At 47.8% G+C, this 15,238-nt stretch overlaps 1 protein-coding gene across 2 annotated transcripts in view; it reads right to left on the bottom strand.

Annotated features, from left to right (window-relative positions):
* Positions 1-15,238, bottom strand: part of KIAA0586 (KIAA0586 ortholog) — a 2,241,463-nt gene that overhangs the window by 1,505,382 nt on the left and 720,843 nt on the right. The gene's annotated exons all lie outside the window — the stretch shown is intronic.

Here is a 15,238-nt window from a genome sequence, read left to right on the forward strand (position 1 = left end):
CCCCCTCCCTTTTTGTACCACTCTCACCTTGTACTATCCTACCCTTCCCTACCTCACACTCTGTGTGTGCGTGCGCGCACGCTCCCACCCACACACAAGTTCGACAACTCTCTCTATAAACAAAATACCATACCTGCACTCTGAATCAACACCTCCACAACCCTCCAAGGCCTGGTTTTTCTCGGTCCACCAACTCTCCTTCCAACCTCACTCGAATACGCTTCATCCATTTGTACAAGTACAGATTTTTATACCCATGCTGATCTTGGTTTTTATGTCGTTCCCGTTTCCTACTGGTTCCTGGTATCATCTGTCTGCTCAGGCCACTCTTCCCCTGCTCTTTTCCCAAGGCTTTAGGTGTCAGGTTCAAAAGATTTAAAGTGTCCGATAAGCACCACCCCCTTTTCGTTCATGGTTTGCCTCACATCAGTTCAGCATTGCTCGACTCCACCGGGTTGACCTCCCGGGCGCACAAAGCTTAATGTCTGGCGGGCAGTCTGTGCCGGTATGTTGTAACTTGCATGGATGTTTCTCGGTTCATAGACATAATTTCGAATACAAAATATTCGAAAGTCAAAAAATCGAAAAAAAAATGTCGAAAAAAAAAATGTCGAATTTTTTTTAATGACGTTTTTTTTTTCGAAATGGGGGGGTTCCCCCCCAACCCCCCCTTTTTTTTATTTTTACCTATTTTTTTCACAGAAACTAGAGCCCAAAAAAAAATATCGAAAAAAAAAACAATTCGACATTTTTTTTTTCGACATTTTTGATTCGACTTTTTTGACTTTCGAAATTATGTTTTCGAAATTATGACTGGACACCATGTTTCTCAGCTGCTGCATGGCTCGATCTGGAATTCGGATCATTCTGGGCCCTGGGATCCTGTCAAAAACATAAAAACCCTGTCCAGAAAAAGTCTGACAGGCAGTGGAAAAGATAGTGGTACCAACCTTCTCATAGCAGAATGCACGATTGGGAGGATTAAGGATGTGAGACCACTAAACTAAACACCCATAGGTGACAAGGCAAGTGAATTCCACTACAGATGACTGGCCCTAAAGAAGGAGTCCCCAGAAAGATTTTATTCAATCTTCCTTCCTGTGAAATGTCTCATATATTTGTTGGCTATATAGGGATTAAATAGTATGATTACCTGTGTAACACTTTGGAAGTGGCTGGCAAAGTTTCTGACTCTTATTTTCAAAACCTTGTTAAGAGAAACACAATCAATGGAATATCTCATTAAGTTGCAACTGGACTTAGAAAAGCAACTAAGGAACGGATCAGAGGCAGAGCTGAGAGAGAGGGGCAGGCAACGCCCCATTGAGATACAACAGCAGCCTGGAGGGCAGAGCTATGCAAGAGGCAGACATGGTAGGCATCGGAAGCGGAGCAGTAGAGAAGCCTGCAGAACGCTGCTTTAGTCAGCACAGTATGGAGCCAGTTGGGCTCGACAGAGGTGACGGTATACCATCACTCTATGTGAAGCGGGAAACCAACACCAGCATACCAAAGGGCACACAGGTCTGAGGACAAGAGGCTGACAGGGAGAACCAACACAGGGACCCGACAGAGATCGGCCCCTGGCTCCAAGACTGCTGAAGTGACTGCCTCCTCCATGGAACACTGCAGTGAAGAAGGTACTCAGCTGTTCAAGGGTGCAACGAGGAGGGCAGGAAGTCTCTGCGAAAACTCAAAAAGGGATGAGGAACTCAAAAACCCCACAGCGGGATGAGAAACCAGAGATCCCTTGGTGGTGTAAATGCCAGATGACCCCACAAAGGGGTGAAAGCCACAAAACCCCACAATGGATGAGAAATCCAAAAGGCCATGGCATGGTAAGTGCCAGACAACCCTTGGAAGCGATGGGAGCCACAAGGCCCCACAACAGAGTGGGACATCCGAAGACCCGTGCCAGGGGGAAAACCACACGAACCCAAGACGGGCTTGTTAGGGAGAATTCTCTCTTTAGGCTGAATTTCCTAACCTAGTGAGTCTCCCAGCAGCTTTGCTGGATTTCTGGAGTTTGTTTTTTTTCTCCTGCCAATAGTGAGACTCTTTTACTCCCACTCTTGGACATGATTTATGGTGTTCCTTTGACTGTTAATGTGTTTTATGGGCTATGGGGTCCTTTACTCCATAGGGTCTCATGTGTTTTTACTGTGTGTGTTACACAGCATCCTCCGTGCAGTAACACAGGGGTGTCATAGTGACATCCCACCATAGACTCCATACCCTGGGACTGACTACTGTCTCCCAGGATATGTAAAGTCACCATTGGCTTTACTAGTCCCAAATTATTAACAGAAACCAGTACAAACCATCATATTGTGGACGTACTGGTGGATACTACTTTTTATATTCGACGCAAATATATCCCAATGGGATTTTCCCATTGTTCGAGGCTACCAACTTTAATTATTTAATTCTCATAGCCTCGAACATACCGCTGGTTTATTTATTTAATATTGATTTGCCGGTTGGTATTTTTTGCCAGGATTCGATTCTAAAATGGCGTTTGTGTTCTCTTCTGTGACCCCAACCCAAGTCAAGCCCTTTGTTCCACTTTTTGGCGGGCTTCTCCACAGAAGCCTACAAAAGTGGTGCCACTCTGTCTGGGTACCACAGGGAGTGTGGGAGGGGGTTTAGGCACCCTGGACTGAGTTACCTTGGTAACTGAAGTCACACTCTTGTGTGATTGGCCCAAGTGGTGAGCCGGCCGGCTCACCACTTAGCATGTTTGATTGACAGCTAGGCTGAGTGAATGGGGGTGTACTGCATAAAAGCAGGGCTTTGGGGACTGGAACTTCAGAAGTCACCACAGGACCTGAGAATCCGACGAGGGAGAAGCTGAGCCGACCTACCACGACGACACCACCGGTGGAGCCCTGCGGAACCGACTCACCACTTCCCGACGACAGAGAAGATCTCCCGGCTGGAGAGGCTTCTTCCCCTGACTGGTGGGCACAACCAGTTTACCTTCTTCTCGTCGCACTCCAGACCGGCTTGTGGTCGAATTGCCTGTGCCAAGCACCCCGGCAACCGCAAACTAAAGGACCGCTCCTTTTACCTGAGAACTCCGCGGCTGGTTTCTTCCCTGGCAGTGCAACAGACTCCTGTCTTCCTCCCCGACGAGATCCTCTCTTCCCCCGGACGAAGCACCAACTTGCATCCACTGCCAGGAACAACTGCCCCCGCTGGAGTATTCACACCACTTTAAGGTACCGTGTCCGCCAGGCCTCCCTTTCTAAAGATTGCGACAAGGTAATAATAACCCCTTAAGCTTCTGGTCTGGGCTGGCCGCCTTGATCTTCTAACTGGTCCCTTTCTTTGGTACAACTCTTTTTCAACCTTTTCAAGACTTTTGTGCACTGCAACCGTGTGACCTTGGACACATTTCGTTTGATCCTCTTAAAGTGGATTCGGCCTACTGAACTCTAACTTCACGGTTTTACTTTGCCTTTCTCTCTTGTTGTGTTCTTGTCAAAGTGTTGGGACCTGTTTCAATTTATTCTCTGTTTTTCTCTCCCTTTTAAAACGAATTATTAGAGTGCCATCTACGTTAAGCGCTCACCGCTGTGTGAAAATAAGTGGGGCTTTACTTAAGACTTGTCTAATATTCTTCTAAGGGAGTGTATATATTTTAGTGAGCGTGTTTTTGAATTGCTTACTATTAGTGCCTGTGTGTTTTTCTAGAAGGGGTTTTAAATAAATAATTCTCTCTTTTACACCAAGCCCTGGTCAGTGTTTACTTGTTCCGCTGTGTTCTTTTTACCTATTAGGAATACTCTGTATACTGCCTAACTCTTCTTGAGGGAAGTCTGACTGCTCAGCCACAGCTACCAAGTGAATCTGTGTGGTACAGACTGCTACCAAGTGGATTTACTGCCAAACACCTGTAGTCTTAAATCTTTTGCAGTGGTCCCAGAGAGAACTGCACAGGTTTCTGCCTAACAGGGCTAAGACATAAATCCAATCTGGAACTAAAGAGTTCACAATAACGAACCAAGGACTTTCTATCACAGTGTTGACTGTGACCCACAACATGTTTGGCCGTGCCTGGGGCAAATGAATCTGCGTGAAAGACATTGTTTATCAATGAAGAAGTTGTTGATGTAACTTTCCTCATTGAAGATTTAAGTGTGGAGAGTTGGAAGTTTGCCTTACCACATGGTACTGAAGTTGTAGGAGTTACTTCCTGGCAGGCGAGTAGACCAGAAAAGGCCTGACTTTGAGGGAAACTTTGTCATTGAAAACAGAACGTCATGTCATAATTTGAGTGGAACTTTGACATTAGAAGACCTTGCTTACTTTTGACTTTTTGTTGGAAGTATCCTGATTTGTTCCAGGGGAAGGGGATTCAACCCTGGATACAATTATTTATTTTTATAATTTTGTTGTTGTATCTAAATGTTATTTTATGTAGTGTGAACAGCCAGATAATAGCATGAGGGACAGATATTTTTAGACATTAGGTCAGTTTTCTTTAGCTTTGGGTTTGTTAGATTAGGAAGAGTTAGGCGTTTGTGCCACCCCTAGTGCATAGTAAAAGGGCTACTTATGAGAAAACTATGTACTTGTCCATCTCGCATTTCTGACTTCTCACACACTGCAGTACCACTTTCACTAACTAGCCGAAACCTCAACTTTTCCAAAAATTGCCCCCAGCACTCCTTCCTACCTCCTGCTGATGGTCTTGGCCATTCCACTGACTCCTATGACCTAACCCGAATAACCTGCACTGGCTGCTTCCCATTGCGATTATTTTATGCTCTTCTCTAGGTTGGCTCTTTGTCCTTCCACAAATCTTTCCCCACCCGTGATGTGTTGTAGGTAGTCAAGATTACAAATGGGGGCAAAGTCTTGCCCACTTTCATGCAGGTGCACCACAGAACATATCTGTATAAATGTATCCCCTGCATTAGTCCCTGGAGGTCTAGGGGTTTAAGCAGCAGTTGTAGGTATTCACAGTGGATATATGTCAGAACCAGGGAGCTACACTGCAGGCTGTGCATTAGTGGCACTGTGGTTCTCTCTCTCTCTCTCTCTCTCTCTCTCTCTCTCTCTCTCTCTCTCTCTCTCTCTCTCCGCCACTGTGGATTGTAGACTCCAGGTGGGGCGGGGGGGCGCATACTGGGTGGGTCGTGATTTGCTAGCAGTTAGCGCACTGCATTGGAGCAATGGTCTCAATGCTTCTCATTGGTTTCTCTTTGGATTGGGAGGTCACTAGGAGAAATAAGAAAACCCTGGCAAGCATCTTATCTAAGAGGTATGGCATGTGCCAAAGATGGACTGCTTACAAACAGACTGGCACTGGAGGGTGGTGGTGGGGGGGGAAAAGGGGATGGAACTGGGGCCCTCAACGGCTGCCATCCACTTCATGGGACGGACTGTCTCGATTTCTCCCTGGTAGGCCCTCACCCCGAGCTGAGAGGGTGTGCGGTCTTCTTCACAAAGCCATTGTAGTGGCCTTGTCACAGGTGAAATATAGGGTGGCGAAGGCGGGCAGGTGATAGCAGTTTGATGCTAGGCCCAGAGGCAGCATGGGGAGGATCCACTGGACAGCCCCATCTTCCCCTATGAGGTGGGCAAGGGCTTCTTACATTGCACTGAACAGTACCAAAAAAGCAGGTCTACCGAGAGTCCCTGTGATGCAACTCTGCTACAAAAAGAAATTAAACCACATGGTGATAAAAGATGAAGTAAACCAGGATGCGCACACATCGAGCTTGACTCACGGATTGATTTGGCCATTAAATATTTGTTTTGCAAACCTTATCCGAATCTTTAAAGTGCCTTACTTAACAGTGATTGGTGTCTAGCCATCTCTTGAATTGTTTGTCACTAACACCCCTCGAATGCATTTAACTTTTAGTTGTCTCTCAACTATAGATGGTATGAAGGGGACAGGATTGTCCTTCAATTTTGGACACTTTTCGCTTCGGTTCTGATGAAAGTGCAACTTCTATGCCAGTTGTTTTTTTCTCCCCTGCACCCGAAGTACCTCAAACATGGAAGAGATTTTTAAAAGTGGCATATGAACCAAGAAGAGCCATAAGCAGGGTAGATGGGAGGGACACATGTGAATCTATGAAAGATCCCAATGCTGGAGAACAGGAGTTACAGTTACGTAGCTAGTTCCTTCTCCAACATTGGATATTTCATAGATTGACATGCTGTGAATAGATTACAAAGCAGTACCATACAACCATAAATGGCGGAGGTAAGCTCCTTGCAGCAAACACTAACCTCACGCAAACACTAATCTCATGCAAACACGTTACAGGGTACTGTCTGGCCGACCTAAAATTCTGCAGCAGATTCTCTGTTGATGCAGTAGAACTTTGTGAACATGTGCATCAACCTCGACGTTGCTGCTCTGCAGATGTCCAGAAGTGTGACACCAAAAAAGAGTGCCGTACTAGTCGCGGCCACTGATCTGGTGGAGTGAGCTCTGGGTCCGCCAGGGAGAGTTTTGCCAGTCTGCTGTTGGCAGAAGGAGATGCAGGATTAAATCCATCTGGCGTCCGGTTTCGACAGTGTCTTTCCGCTACCAGACTGACCAAATGTCACAAAAAGCTGTGAAGTCTGCCATATGGGCTTGGTGCGGGAGGCATCGTATTTTAAAGTGCAAATGACGTTTAAAGTGTGCAAAGAGGGCTCTGCAGGGGAACCCGGCGATGCAAAGCACGCTGGCAAAAACCACTGGCTCATTGAGATGAAATGTGGATGGCATCTTGGGCACAAATGCAGAATTGGTACGTAGATTTGTGGAACGTCCGATAAGATGCTTTGCTGGAAAATGCCTAGATTTCGCCTACACACAGAGGTGATGGCCACCAGGAAAGCAGTCTTCCAAGAAAGGAATTTTATTGGGGCCTTGTGCATAGGCTCAAACAGTGGCTTCATTAGTAGGAGAGGACTACATTTAGTTTCCACGATGGTGCTGGCTGCTTGATTGGAGGGAACGAACCAAAGAGATCTTTGAGAAACTCCTTGATCAATGTTTGGGACCAAAGTGAAGGTGAAGTTGGAAAACGGGTATCCCTTGAGATAGTTGCTAAATGCACCTTAATGGATGAGTGGGCCAACCCAGCATGTGCCAAGGACAAGTAGTGAGGCAGAAGGGCTGCTGGTTGAATGGCGCAAGGGTTTAGCTTCTTGGCTTTGGACTATATTTTTATCCTTCTCCATTTGCTGCTGTAACTAGCAAATGTAAAGGGAGTGTGGGCCCATGCTGGAGCGTTTTTGCAGTCTTGAGGTAATGGGAAAGCTATGAATTCTATAACACAGGAACCAAGCCGTCAGGTTGAGGGAGGCTGGATTGTGGTGGAGAATGTCTCCTTTGTTCCTGGACAGCAGATTGTGATGAAGGTAAAGTCTGATTGGGGTGGCAGAGGAGAGCTCTAGGAGGTTAGAGTACCAGAACTGCTTTGGCCATGCAGGGGCCACTAAGATCAGTTTGAACTGATGTTGTGTATAGAGAGTTAGAAATCCAGACACCAGCGGAACCAGAGGGAAAGCATAAAAGATTACACTGTCCACAGGTTGAGAAAGCATCCTCCAGGCTCCCAGGGTGGCGAAACCTACTAATGAAAGCTGTGCACCCGTTTGTTTTGGTAGGTGGCAAATAGATCTATTTCCGGGGTTCCTCACAAGTGGAAAACCCATTGGAGCAGATTCTACTGCAACTCCCACTCGTGACCAGAGACAATCTCCCTGCTGAGGGAATCCACCATGGTATTCTGCAGTCCTGGGAGGTGAAGGTGAAGTAGGAACATGTCCTGTTTCAGCACCCAGTGCCATATGGACTGTGCCTCCAACGACAGTGAAGGAGATCTAGTAGCCCCATACTTGAGGATGTAGAACATCGTTTTTGTGTTGTCCGTAAAGATCTGCACCCCTTTTCCAGTGACTCTTGGAAGGAACAACCTAAGTGCCCAAAAGACGGCGAGCAGATCCAGGAGATTGATATGTCCAAAGCACCCTGGCATGCAGATTGTCCGAGTCCCTAGCCCTCTATGGAAGCATCTGTGGTGACAGTGACCTGGTGGAGGGGAGCAGACAGGAGGCACCTTGAACTAGATGAGTCTTGACGGACCAGCAGTGTAGGGGCACCCTGAAGCAGTGATTCAGTTTGATCTGGTCCTGCCATGACACCGGGATTTGCTTCCAGCGAGAGTCGAACTCCTACAGGGACCGTGTGCGGAGCCTTCAGTAAGGTATCAAAGGGGTGAAGGAGGACATCAAGAACAGAAAGGACTTGTAGCTGCGGACAGCTACTGATGGTGACACTGAGATGTTGCACCTTTGCTAGGAAGATGTTTACCCTTTCTTTTGATGGGGTCACTTTGCAAAATACCATGCCTAGATTTGCACTCATGTATAGCACATATTGTGAGGGAACCAGATGGGATTTTGGGTAATTTATGGAAAACTCCAGTGACTGTAGACAGTGGATGGTTTGAGCAATGCTGTGAACTGCCTTTTCATATGATTTTGCCCTCACTAACTGAGCTATGGGCACACGTGTGTCCACCTGACAGAGGTGTGCCACCATTGGCACGGGGCATTTGGTGAATACTCACAGTGCTGACTGCAGTCCGAAAGATACAGCTTTGAACTGGTAATGTTAGCCTGCTACTACAAAACGCAGGTAGGGGTGATGTGTCCCATGAATAGGAATGTAAAAGTAGGCATCCTCTAGATCTAGAGACGCTAGGAAATCTTTGTGCTGGAGCTGCAACAGCACCTTTTGTAGAGTGACCATACGGAACGTCTCAGCTTTTAGATATTTGTTCAGCAATCTGAGATCTAAAATAGGTATTTGTTCAGCAATTTGAGATCTAAAATAGGTCTCCAACCCTCAGTCTCTTTTCTTACCAGGAAATATCTGGAGTAAACTACTCAGCCTTGCTGTGCGCGAGGGACTCTTTGTATGGCCTCTTTGGCAAGCAAAGACTAGACTTCCCGCTGAAGCAGATGATGGAACTTTTCTGCCTTCCTCAGTGGGGAGTTGGGGGTGGGGGGAGGTGGGGTGGGCAGTGGCGTTCTGACAAATTCGAGTGTATGGCCCTGCTTGATGAAGGCTAGCACCCATTCGTCGGCAGTGATGTTTCTACACTCCTGGAAGAATTCTGACAGTCTTCCTCCCACTGGGGTGCTGAAGTGGGAGGGAACAGAGTCGGGCGTGTCAGGGCTGCTTGGATGACTGGCCCCTGTACTGAGAGGAGCCGCCTCCCCACAATGTTCTATTGGCCGATGCAACAGTTGTGGAGTAATGTGGGTAGAAGATGGGTATTGGTCAGTATTGGCTTTCTCAGCCTTGGCAATTTGGAAAATGATCAGCACATGAACAACAATAGTAGCCAGGGGGAGTGACACCAAGGTACTGCTTTTCACAATAGGTTACCATCTCTGACTCCTTGGGCCCCAAGCCAGGACTTGGCACATTGTGTATCTGTATCTTGAAAACTTGCTAAGAACGAAGGCCTTAGTCTGTCTGTCCCTGAAACTAGTGAATAGCTATTCTCAGCATTTACTATGATTTTAGCCCTTATTAATGCAGGTGTCGTGGTCCTTCCTGACCGCTAGAGACTTCGCAACTTTCCCCTCAATATTAAGCCTTGGTTAATGGGAATCTGACCATCCAGCTTTATTTGTTTCATTGCTTAATGCAAGAGAAATGTGTCTCACTTCAGGGAACCGTTATCGTCTGTTCCCTTGGGTGCCGATCTGTACCTTCCTTGTCCACGGTAACCTTGGCAAGAGCTGTCCGACTATTGACTATTGTTTTGTGTTGAACTTCATAAAGAGGGGCCCAGTCTTGGGAAAGGGAACCCTAAAAGGCCCACTAAAGACATTGTTGAACTTTATGAAGGAATGCATAGACTTAGGGAAGGGAACCCCAAGAGACTCGGAGACATTGACTTACTGCCCTACGTGAAAGGCTCCAAGGGCAACTCTTGAGTTGAACAATTTGAAATGGCAGAACTACACCTAGTGGTAGGACCACTTGAAACCCGCTGTGGTTTATATTTCTTTTTGAGTCACCATTTGTTTCTTTAAAAAGACTTCCCACCACATTTTGTCAAAGAGTGAGGGCAAGTATAGGTTTAGACACAGATGGATTTTGGTATTGGACTTTCAGACATCGACGGACCTTAGAAACATTAGTGGGGGAACAGTCCCTTTAGAGTTAGGGCCAGTTAGGTATTACATTAACCCCAGCATTATAGTAAATAAAGGTTTTGAAACTAAAACACAGTCTGTCTCTCTCTTGATTCCATTCCTCTCTCACAAGTTACACCAAATGACAAAACATTTCCACTTATTTGAGTACCAATGTCTGGTGTTAGGTTTCTGTGCCTCCGAGTATGTCCATGCATCTTTGAGGTAATTGGAGATGCCCAAACTCTGACTTCAGGAGCCAAGCTGCTAAATTGAGTGTTTGGTGGCACAGGTGTAGTGTCTTCCCCAAATCCTGTGACAACATGTTGCATGGGCAGGGCATTTTCTTGGGAGACGAGACTGACATTCGCATTAGATGTGAGAACCATGGCTGTCGAGCCCACATTTATGCCACCAAGAAAAGCTTGACTTGCTCCTGGTGCAACTTGTGCACTTTTCTTTTGAGAAGAAAACATGGGGGAGGGAGGGGGTTTGATTGGGGGGGGTGGGGGGGGGGGTGGTTGAGCATAGGAAAATCTCCCGAACCATGTTTGTTATCCAGAGACCATTCCCCATTTGATAGTTTCCGAGGGTATCCGAAGGCGTGATCGGGCATTGGGCATTCTCCAGAGTGAACCTTTCAAACGTATAATCTTTAGGTAACAAATTACAGTAAACATCTTGTACAAGAATAGCTAATATATGCACCTTTTCACAGATTTGCTGAGAAAATTATAAATACAATCTCGAGAAAAGGTGAATGGAAATACATTAATAATTCAAGCAACCTAGTCAAACCGAGATCCAAAAAAACAGAAACAAGGGTGAGTGGACTTATATTAACTAACCTTATATCTAAGGTCCTCTTTTTCATAAATAATAAAAGTATGGCATTATTCAGAGAAAGCTCTCCATTTAAATTAAAAAAAAAACTTAGTTTTTTTTCTTATTTTTTTTTTTGAGCTTAGAATCTCTCCTGAGGAACCACAGCCACAACTGTGGGGAAACACGTGTTGGGAGATTATGCGAACAATGTGAAACTGTACATGTGTTATCCAATCATTGAAAAGAAGAAATTGTATACATATGTATGAAGTAAATACTTATTGCAAATATGAATTAAGGACACAACACTATCTGAATGTATGAATTCAATACAAAGAAGAAACTGACAACTTGTAAAATAAACAAAATCACATTGAAAAATTGACTGCATTTCTCTCTGGGGATCGCACAACACTAGAGCACCAACCACAAAAGATACTAATAGTGTGTTCTCGCCCTGCTTGTTCAGATCGTACATGCCCATGGTGCTGTCTGTGAGGACCAAAACTGTCTTCCCCTGCAGAAGCATTTGGAATGGTTTTAGTGCTTTGAACACCACCAGTAGTTCCAACAAATTGGTGCGTTTTGCAGCTACTGATGGAGACAACATGCCTTGTGCGGTCTGTTCCAGGAGGTGTGCTCCCCAACCTGAAAGATGTGTCCGTGGTGAGGGTGACTTCTGCTGTGGGGGTGGTAAATGATTTCCCCTTTAGAAGGTTTCCCTTTGACCGCCACTGCAAAGTCTGAAAGAGGGCAGTTATCTGACACCATTGGCTCGAGAGCCACTCCTGCATAATAGGAGTGGCTCGAGAGCCACTCCTAATAGCGGTCACCTCTAATAGCGGTAACCGCTATTAGCGGTCACCGCTAATAAGCGGAACCGGAAGTAGCGTCATCGTACAGGAACGGGAAAGAGCACAGCGGCCATCTTTAAAAACACAATCCATTGCCATCCACCACAACCAGGAGCCATCTGACCCCCAGAACTCTACCACACCTCCACCACTACCTGCTGCATCTAACCATGCCAAAGGCTGTCAAAAAAAGCACAGATCGCCTGCGCAAGGAGCGCTTCTCTCGAGAGGAGTTGACCATGCTGGCGGAGACACTGCAGGAACATGCAGATATTGTCTTCTCCTCCGACATGTCCCGCCCTGCAGTGCAGCGCAAGAAACAGATATGGGCGGCGGTTGCCCAAAAAGTAAGTGCCGTTGGCACCACACCCCGCACTCCCAAAGATGTCCGTAAGTGCTGGGATGATCTGCGTTTACGTGTGCAGAGCATCCTCTCTGCCAACCGCAAGCTGGGGATGGCGACAGGCGGAGGTGCCGACTCCCCATCAAGTTGCAACCATGGGAGGAGATCTGCGCCAGCACCATAGGGACAGAGGCAATTGAGGGAGTGGGGGACATGGAGCGAGGAGCCCCGTCATCGGCCAATGCAGGTAGGTGTCCCAAATGAAACAATGCTAATACCAACACGATGATGTCCACCTGAACTGACAGTGCAATGATGTAGAGCAGGGTCCACCAGGCACATATGTACAAGACTGCCTACAGGCAGTGCACAGCATCATCTTGTCCACATGTATAATGCACCCCATATGTGTTTCAACCCAGACGCTTCCATGCATCACCCACCCAAAAGCCAAGCAACCTGTATGTCACTCCCACAATGTTAATCAACTGCCATTCCATATGAATGCAGCCACCCCAATGCATGCCTGATGCCTGTAGAGCCATCACTAACCCACTCCCTCTATTGGTCCCCCACAGGCACGCATTCAGACAGCGGTGACAAGGACACTAGGGAGGATGATGCCACACCACAAAAGAAGCCCAGGGGCGAGGAGGGAGAACACCGTCTCTCAACTTCAAGGGGTAGAGGCCAACCTGCACCACTGCGGAAGGCCAAGAAAACCCCAGAGGCCACAGCACCAATGTGCACTATGGCCCCCACAACAGCACTCACACCAGCAACCAGGAGCCAGTGGCAGAAGGCACTGCATCGGCTGCCAGCAGCAAGGTGGGTGAGACAGCTGCCACAGCAGCCGTGTCGGACGATGAGGCAGATGTTCAGCTGCATGGCGCAACTACCGCCACAGGCCCCCTGCATTCACCACAACTCTCCCCATGCAGTTTGCACAACAGCAGCATGCATGGGCTGTCTTCTGGTGGTTCATGGCTCGCAGGTTCCAGCCCCACGCCAACTGTGCATGAGGAACAAAGCATGTTGGAAACCCCTCACACATCCACCACAGTTCCAACCAGCCAAGAGGGGATCAGGGCTATTCAGAAGCGCCAGGAGGAGCTGACAGGGCTGTTGGCACAGCATATAACGGAATGTGGCCGGGCAAGGGATGACATTAGGGAATGTGCTGCATCCCTGAAAGCAGCAATCGAGACCACCTCGAAGGACATTTGCGGCGAATTGGCTGCAGTGAGGCAGCTCCTCTCTAAAATGGTGGCAGCAATGCAGGCCATGCGTCCACCACAGTTGCCAGAACAACCTGGGACATCTTCCAATGCAAGCTCAACCAGGACCAGCGTAGGTCTGGCCGGAACCTAGGCAGATCGGACAGGGGTGCACCTGGTGCTGGAAGAGGGGGAGGGCTGTAGGTACAGCCAGGCATACTGGTGCCATGTGGACTAATGTTGCACACTACTGCACACCATGTGTGTGGAAGTCAATGGGGGAGGGGGAGGGGGGAGAGGGTGTGTGGGAAGTTGAGGGGGGGAGAGGGTGTGTGGGGGAGTTGAGGGGGGAGGGGGGAGAGGGTGTGTGGGGTGGAGGGCTTGTGCACTTTGTTATATTTCTTTAATACACCTGTTGGGAAATCATAATTCACATGTGCAGACATTGCTTATTGTGTACGTGTGCTTTATTGGTGAACAGTCTACAGTGTCCATGTCCCTGACGCACCCAGTGCCCTGAGTGCCACCTCCATGTCACACTCCGCATCCATGTGTGCTAGAAACATTGGTTAATCAGAGTGACGCATGGCACGTCCTCCTGCGCATCGCTGCCTCCATGAAGTGCAGCCCCATCTCCACCCTCCTCATCCTCATCGACAGGTGGTTGCAGTTCAGCGTCAGGGGGAAGTGGCACATTCAGTCTGATGCACATATTGCATAGCATGACACATGGCATGACGATTTTGACCACCTTCTCATGGCCGTACAGGAGTGCCCCACCAGACCTGCTGAGGCAGCAAAACCGTGCCTTCAAGAGGCCAAATGCCTGCTCAATCACCACACGGGTACGTGTAAGCGCACGATTGTAGCCCTCCTCGTGCCTGTTCTGTGGGTTCTGGACTGGGGTAAGGAGCCACCTCTTCAAGGGATAGCCTGCATCACCTGCATGTGGGCAACAATGTATATGTGAAAGTCATCACATCATATGGAACCTGTATCAATGACACCATAGCATGCATTTATTTCCTGATTGCAACCACATTTCCATGCATGAATGGAGACACACGACGTGACTGCTATGTGTGTATTTCTCTTATGGACAGGTGTGCGTGCCATCGTCTAATGGGCGCAGGGGGATCCTGTTCCTTGGTGAGTGCTCATGCACTGTTAGTCCACGCCGGTTGTTTCCATGATCTGGCTGATGTGCAGTCATTTGTATGCTTTCATCCTGTCACCGTTTATGTCAGCCTCATGATGATCTCACTATGCACAACAGATGGTGACATGCAGTTTTGTTGGACCTATGTGTCAGTGTAGTGGTGTATTAATGTATTTGGCCCTCATGTGACTCATTTGTACGCAGTAATGGAGGACTGTCCTTTCTGTTGATGGTATTTGGTGCTGTGTATTGGCCATACTAAATGCTTGTAGCTGCATTGTGTTGCGGGGGATACGGTCTGAATGAGTACAGTGCACATGTAGATGGCTATGGAATGGTTGTGACACTGCATCATTTACATGCTAGGGCAGCTTACATCTTGCATTATGTGGTCAGGTGTCAGGTCCGGTCTGGCCATCTTTTGGGGTATGAGCATGGTCCATTCTCTCAGGCACTTGCAGACAGGAGAAGTATGCATCTCCCCCCCGGCCTCCCCATCTCAGCCAGGTGAAGTATGCACTCCCCCCCCCCCCCCATCTCAGCCAGGTGAAGAATGCATCTCCCCCCCCCCGCATCTCAGCCAGGTAAAGAATGCATCTCTCCCCCCCCGCATCTCAGCCAGGTGAAGTATGCATCTCTCCCCCCCACATCTCAGCCAGGTGAAGTATTC

The sequence above is a fragment of the Ambystoma mexicanum genome, chromosome 14 (genome assembly GCF_040938575.1).
Source record: "Ambystoma mexicanum isolate Mex_15411 chromosome 14, UKY_AmexF1_1, whole genome shotgun sequence".
In the NCBI taxonomy this organism is placed as follows: domain Eukaryota; kingdom Metazoa; phylum Chordata; class Amphibia; order Caudata; family Ambystomatidae; genus Ambystoma; species Ambystoma mexicanum.